Here is an 8,024-nt window from a genome sequence, read left to right on the forward strand (position 1 = left end):
GACGCCAGTGTACCTTTACTAAGCAGCATTTAGGAACAACACATGTCCCTTGTTTCAAGCAATAGAAAAAGGACAAAGCATTTTATCCAATACAGAGGGAGGACGTTCAGTAGGTTTGCAGAGTCCTCCTCTAAACTCTTGTTTACTTGGGTTGGGGTGGGGAGAAGAATAAGATTTATATTTAATTGCATATTGGAATGAAAGCAACACAGTGACACCAACACATAGAGAAGACGAGCAAAATAGAAATGGAATTATCTTTCTTTTTGTTTCCTCTATTTGAAGATAATCCTCCTGCTGCCAGAGCTGTGCGCTACTTTATCCAGCTATTGCTCTCTTTTCTGCATCAATCCCAGAACTGATGCATGTTTCTGTTTTGTATCTACTGCTGTACTGTAAATATTTCAGGGTAAAAAGAATCCAACCTATTCTACATTCTAAATCCCTCTTTCTGTATGAGATGTTTGACTCCTAATGGATAATAAATTTATTGAAGAACAGCAGGCTTCCAATCCATTGGCCATGAGCCCCTATATTAGAGAGAAAATGCATTATTATATATATATATATATATATTTATCCATCACTTTTTTGCTTTCACTTTATTTTTGTCTTTTTATTTGGATCGAGATGCTTTTGACTTGTACTCCAGGTCTAGAGGGGGGATGTGTGGCCTTTAGACTCCTGTGCAATATGGTGGTGGTGCTTCCCTTTAAGTTTATTTTGGCCATAGGGTTTGGAACATAACGACTCACCAATCCTTGTGGAGCAGATGGTATAAAGACCAAAGAGGGTCTCCAAATGCCTTTTGAGGGGTGAAGAAGGGTGAGGATTTTCACCAACATTTTGACTCATACATTTCTAAGGAGTGTTGTTAGGGCACCTCTTTTTTGTTTTTTTTTCACTTTTTTTTTTTTTACTTTGTGCACTGTGTGTTTTTGATTTTGAAGCATGACTCAAGCTTCAATAAAAATGATTGCTGTTGGCATGCTGGAACTCTCATGGTGAATTATGATATTTGCATTTGGAACTCCCTTTATTTCAATTGAATGTCTCTCAATATTTGTATGTAACGTAAAAGGAAATCACTAGTTTTGCTCTTTTTATATTCAGGTCAGGAAACAGATTGCAAACCTAAAGAGTTAATTTAATCTGATAAGGTAATTGCTGCTTGTCTCTCGCTCCCCTTCTAAGATTAATCCCAGCAATATCCTACCTTGTATTGATCTCCCTTGGGACAAACACTTTTGATCTGAAGCTCGTTCTATCAATTTCAATAACACCATTAAACTTATTAATTAGAAATGGCCGAGAATAAAGGATTATGCAAGGGGTGTAAAGAGTGGATTTGTGATTTACGCTGTGTAAACAGGGGCACCTACTTAGGGTTGCCAATTTCTTTAAAGTCGGTCATGTAACAAGTAACATGCCATATATGTAATTCATTTAGATACAAACTTCATGGCTTTATACCGACAAGTGCAGTCTCTGCCTGTGCTGTTTTTTTTTATGAGTTATGTGGATAATAATGGAGTTTTAAAGGAAGACTTTAAAACTTGTAATGTATAACTGAATTGTATATACTGAATATGTGTAAGGCTATAGTAAAATGAGCAGCAATCTTACTCTCACGGTGAGCTTTACCCCTAATGTTTGCTCCTGATGAGACCTATATCTCCCAGGGGGTGAGCCCTCGCAACAATGTGGAGGCAGGGTGTAACACACTGTATTACTAATAAAGAATGGGTGCCAGTGTTTTTTTTTTGAACAAGGATCAAAATTGGTTTATTAGCACAGATCCACAATGGAGAATATTGCAATGGTGCATAGCACAAGTATTGATTAATATGTACAACTCACAATCAAGTTTGCCCACAAATGACCCCGGATTGGTGACTTACAGTCCTCCCAGAGTCTCCTGTTTCCTCGGGGGACCTCTTAAGTGGAACCTAGGTGTAAATGTAGCTAGTCCCTCCAACTTGTATCTGGTTTCCTGACTAGGCAACAATGCCTTCGGGACTCTAATCCCTTTTATACTCCTTGGTGGAGCCAAATGCTGCTAATCGAGATAGCCCTATGCCCGGCTTTCCCTCTTACAGAGACCTGTAAAACAGCTGACTAATACACAAATATATACTTAGAGAGGGTTCCATTTCTCTCCATTCCCTTGGGGAAGCTGCTGGCAAAAAGCCCTGAGATCACATAGATTATTCAAAATATATTGCACAATGCCACCTAGTGGCTGACCTCAGGATAGTTAGGGGTCATACTGTGACCCAGGAAGGGAACAACTACTCCCTCCACTGTAGTGGCCTTAGGGGAATGCACTATAAATGATACATTTATCAGTCCCCTACACAATAGAGAAAAACTCAACCCACATCTGGACCCTAACCTGAAACCCAAGAACCCGTACTTAATCCTAACCCACGGTGCACTCCATTTTATATACCCACTCCGTTGTGATGCCACGGAAGGGCGCGGGGCATGCTGGTGTGCAAAAAGGAGTGTGTCCGGTTGAAGGAGGCACTAGGAGGTCGTGCAAGTTTGTGCTGAAGTTGACCTGAATGCGCCTGACCCGCTGGCCCTGCGGGCTTTTGGTCAGCCATCACATCACTACTACACATGTATTCAAATATTGTTAGTGGGGCTTCCAGTAGTATTCAAGAAGGCAAACAGTCACTCCCCTCCACACACAAGCTACAGCTCCAGGGGGCCAGACATGCAAACTAGTGTCCTATTGAAACCCCTGGCAGTATGTATAAGGGTTAAATTGTAGGAATGCACCAAATCCAGTATTTGGTTCGGGATTCTGCCTTTTTCAGCAGGATTTGGATTCAGCGAATCCTTGTGCCTGGCAGAACTGAATCGGAATCCTAATTTGCATATGTTGGGTCACGTGACTTTTCATCACAAAAGAAGAGGCAAATTTACTAAGTGCCGAAAATTTGCGAGCGACGGCTTTGCAGGCAGCGCAACGCTTTGCCAGGTGAAAATTTGCTCAGATAACACTAATTCAATATGAATGCCAAGTTGCGTCCAGGGCGCCGAACGCTGGCGAAGTTGCGCTAGCGTTGGCTAATTCAGCAAGCAGAGCGAAGTTGTGCTAGCGTTGGCTAATTTGCATATGGCTGGAGGTTAAAGTTGAATGAACGTATATGTTGCAGCAAATACATTACACTACACAAGCCCAGGGAAGCTTAATAAAAGAAAATAGACTGTATAATGCCATACAGATGAGCCCAGTGTATAGTTTATGTGCCATATGTTGGGAAATGTAGGGGGGAACCGGTTACCCCAAAAAAAAATTACGCTCTTTTGCAGCCCATCACCTTGAAAAAAGGAAAAAGACGCCAGCGGTTTTTGGGACTAAATTTTGAGGAAGTCTTATCTACTCTAATACACTTCGCCTGGTCTGAGGTGGTGAAGCAAGTCTGGCACAAGAGGTTACCTCTATCGGCAGGCGAAGTTGCGCTCTGGCAAATGGACGTAACTTCGCAAATTCACTAAGATGCGGATTAAAATCCCCATCTTAGTGAATTTGCGAAGATACGTCCATTTGCCAGAGCGCAACTTCGCCTGCTGATAGAGAGCGTCAGTCTCTTTCGCTAGCGAAGTTACGCCTGTGCCAGTTAGTAAATCGGCAAAGTACTTAAAAGTACAAAAGAATTTTCGCCAGCGTTAAAGGGATACTGTCATGGGAAAAAAATTTTTTTTTCAAAATGAATCAGTTAATAGTGCTGCTCCAGCAGAATTCTGCACTGAAATCCATTTCTCAAAAGAGCAAACAGATTTTTTTATATTCAATTTTGAAATCTGACATGGGGCTAGACATTTTGTCAATTTCCCAGCTGCCCCATGTCATGTGACTTGTGCTCTGATAAACTTCAATCACTCTTTACTGCTGTTACTGCAAGTTGGAGTGATTATCACCCCTCCCTTTTCCCCCCAGCAGCCAAACAAAAGAACAATGGGAAGGTAACAGATAACAGCTCCCTAACACAAGATAACAGCTGCCTGGTAGATCTAAGAACAACACTCAATCGTAAAAACCCATGTCCCACTGAGACTCCTTCAGTTACATTGAGAAGGAGAAACAGCAGCCTGCCAAAAAGCATTACTCTCCTGAAGTGCAGGCACAAGTCACATGACATGGGGCAGCTGGGAAATTGACAAAATGTCTAGCCCCGTGTCAGATTTAAAAATTGAATATAAAAAAATCTGTTTGCTCTTTTGAGAAATGGATTTCAGTGCAGAATTCTGCTGGAGCAGCACTATTAACTGATTCATTTTGAAAAAAAATTTTTTTCCCATGACAGTATCCCTTTAAGTCACTTCGCCCTTTAGTAAATTTGCCCCAGAGTTTTTTTCATTTTTTCCTTTCCTGCCCCTTATTTGCATATGCAAATTAGGATTCAGTTCGGTATTCGGGCAAATCTTTCACCAGGGATTCGGTCGAATCCCAAATAGTGGATTTGGTGCATCCCTATTAAATTGTATTAAACGTTTACACTCCTAGGGGATTATTTACTAAAACTCAATCAATCAAACTCATTTACCAATATTTCTTCACTGAAGAGAGACCATGTTTAAGTTCAGAAGTTCTGGTGTGGGGATATACAGTAGGCTTGTCAAGAGATGATCTTAAATACTTTTTCCCATAGTGATACGATGGTAGGAAATATCTTCATACAGTGCATGTATTAGAGTTGCTGGTGCATTAAATCACCCCCAGTCCCAGTCTGAGAGACCTGTCTCCTATGGTTTTATTAAGTTGTTATATATTTGGAGTGGGATTCTATTGAGTTGAATGCTCTGATCCACTTAGGAAGGAGGAAGGATTTATTCAGGTCTCTTTTACCATGACTGGTAAACTGTGTGATCGCTAAATAAAGTCAAGTTATTGGCATATAAATGTACTTTATAAAATCATTTTTTCACTTTTTAGGGCCAACTATATCTCTGAATATCACCGCAATTGTTCATCAGAGAAATGGTGGTCCATCACTGGTGATGAAGATGTTGGAATGTGCAGTCAAGTCAAATCAGTATGCTGTAGGTAACATCACTACAAAACAATGAGCCACAATAAGACTTGCGTATAATGATTAAAACATGGGCAGGAGGCACTGAGACAGTCAATGCCCCAGTTATTAATATGCAATACACCCTGTACCCATGTCCCATACACAATGAACAAAATCTTTCTCATTGTTCTTTCCCTCTATAAACCTTGTTCTGTCTGACAGAGATATTGATGCTTTATCCTGAGCGTGAAAGGACTAAGCCTCTCTGTTCAGTACAGGTGAGCCACTACCAACTGAGCTGCGAGTCAGCACAAAGTCACGTTTCAAGGATCTGCACCATCTGCTCTTACTGACAAGCCTCTTGTGCTGCTTCTACAGACCCTCCAGCCCTGAGCTCCGTGTTCTGACACTGGCAGATGCTGGGACTTCAACAAAGGTCTTTTGGGTTACGCCACATCGAAAGCAATTTTTAAAATCTTCCTGCAATCTGCCAGGGATAATAATTAGCCCGGAAAGTGCATTGTCTGTCTCTACCTGCTCATTTAGTATATTTCTACACAAGTCAGCTAACAGAGCTTGCAATCTTTTTATTTGTGAGTCACATGTAGATCAAATGCCTTTGTTGAAGTCACTAGAATCAAGGGATAATCTTCCTTCCTATCCAAGTTCAGCTTCTCAGTCGGTCTCACAGAGGGATTCTAAAATGTGTTTAACGTTTGTTTACATCTATATCAGGTCTCTCTTATTGGAAAGCCCACTGCAAGCAATTGTACCCAAGGCTTGGCGTTCCCACTGTAACGTCAGATGTTAATAATACTAATTGGACAGCAGACAGAAGATAATGAATGACAGAGGAAGAGTTATCAAAGAAAACTGTCAAACTGCTGTTAATGTAATGCAAGCATAATGTGATTTATGAGGAAGGTCGCTGTACCTTTTATTAATTGCACATTGCTTGTGGGATTTGTAACAGACAAGACAACTTGTGCTGGAAAGGCTGGTTCTCAGACTCAATAGGAGCTTCTACAATCGTGTTTTTTTTTTTATTTATTAACCAAACAAAAATGAAATAAACATCATACTTTGTTGATTGGTTGCAAACTGTTTTCCTTTGTCCTGGGAAGTACAGATTGTACTCTAGTGTCCTTTTTTTAATCACAGAGGAATAGACTGTGTTCTGCACTATGGCATTTAGTATGTAAAGCATATTTATTCAGTACGTACACCCTGCTGTTGAGATAGTAATGGCCATATGTTGCCTGAGGCTGACTGCTCCTGTCCCAGACAGGGACTCCACGCCTGCATATTAGGTAAGTGTCAGACATGTGTAAGTGACAGCACTTATATCCAAATGAAGGAAGTTGCTCTAACCTATTTGAAAGTTCATAAAATATGAATTTTTTTTTTTAAAGACACAACTTAAAGGAAAACTCAAGCTTAAAGGGATATTGTCATGGGAAAACAGGTTTTTTTCAAAACGCATCAGTTAATAGTGTTACTCCAGCAGAATTCTGCACTGAAATCCATTTCTGAAAAGAGCAAACAGATTTTTTTTATATTCAATTTTGAAATCTGACATGGGGCTAGACATATTGTCAGTTTCCCAGCTGCCCCAGTCACGTGACTTGTGCACTTTAGGATGGAACTACTTTCTGGCAGGCTGTTATTTCTCCTACTTAATGTAACTGAATCAGTCTCAGTGGGACCTGGCTTTTACTATTGAGTGTTGTTCTTAGATGTACCAGGCAGCTGTTATCTTGTGTTAGGGAGCTGATTTCTGGTTACCTTCCCATTGTTCTTTTGTTTGGCTGCTGGGGGGGGGAAAGGGAGGGGTGATATCACTCCAACTTGCAGTACAGCAGTAAAGAGTGAATGAAGTTTATCAGAGCACAAGTCACATGACTGGAGACAGCTGGGAAACTGACTATATGTCTAGCCCCATGTCAGATTTCAAAATTGAATATAAAAGCACTGAAAGCACACAGCGTGTGAGTGTCACAGACTTTTGGATTTATTCATTAGATTTCATATTATTTTCTTTCTTGCCTTGAGCCCCCCTTGCATTCATAGTGTGGGTCCCAGCAACCCTTTTGAGGCTGATAGAAAACCACAAGTATACAACAAAGTTAAATGACAAAGCAGGGGACATTCCATGTTCTTTCCAGCTCTGAAGTGGTGGCCAAGCTGGGTCTCCAGCTCATGGGAAGGGGAAAGAATTGACCTCTGTGGGAAGGTATTAATTGAGTTATGGAATAGCTTCTGCTCTGTACAGCCCATTTGTAACTTAATCCTCTGAGCTCTAAGATCTGACAATCTTGTGTTATTTTGCCTTGGGTGCTTTGAATAAAGGAAAACAAGGAGAAGAAACTAAGCACATAGACAAATGTTTATTTTCTTTCTCTACAGAGTATAATATTCCATTAAACATGAATATTGCGATTTAAAATATCCGTTCAAATACTCCACAAAGGAAAAGTGACAACTGTTAGGCTTAATTACCTAAAATATCTGGCTTGTCTTCTCACCAGCCTTTCTGATGTGAACAGTTGCAATCTCACTTTGGCAGGGAATAGGGAGGGTGAGTGCACTGCTTTCTCTTTGGTTAAATTGTGTTGTTTGTTACGGCTAATTACAAGCTTGTTTAGTGCCGGTGCAGCAAAACTGTTTCATTAACAAAGTTATAGAAGCCAATGTGGTGTTTAGACCAGATTTAGAGCTGAATAGGGAAGCTGCATTCGGCGCTGAGTATTTTGATTTAAAGTCGAGTGACACTATACTGTTCCTGTACAGAATCAGCTTGTAGGTCAAATAGACAGATCTCTTATGGAAACCATTCTAATGTTCTGTTCTAATGTAATGTTCTAATGTTATGTTCGTTCAGCCCAACAGCGATGACACCCAAATCAACCAATATCCATAGTACAACTTAGTTTTATATGACTTGATTCATATGTGTATAGCCAATATTAGTTGGTTGTTATATTGGCTTCAGATAGC

The sequence above is a fragment of the Xenopus laevis genome, chromosome 2L (genome assembly GCF_017654675.1).
Source record: "Xenopus laevis strain J_2021 chromosome 2L, Xenopus_laevis_v10.1, whole genome shotgun sequence".
Taxonomy (NCBI): domain Eukaryota; kingdom Metazoa; phylum Chordata; class Amphibia; order Anura; family Pipidae; genus Xenopus; species Xenopus laevis.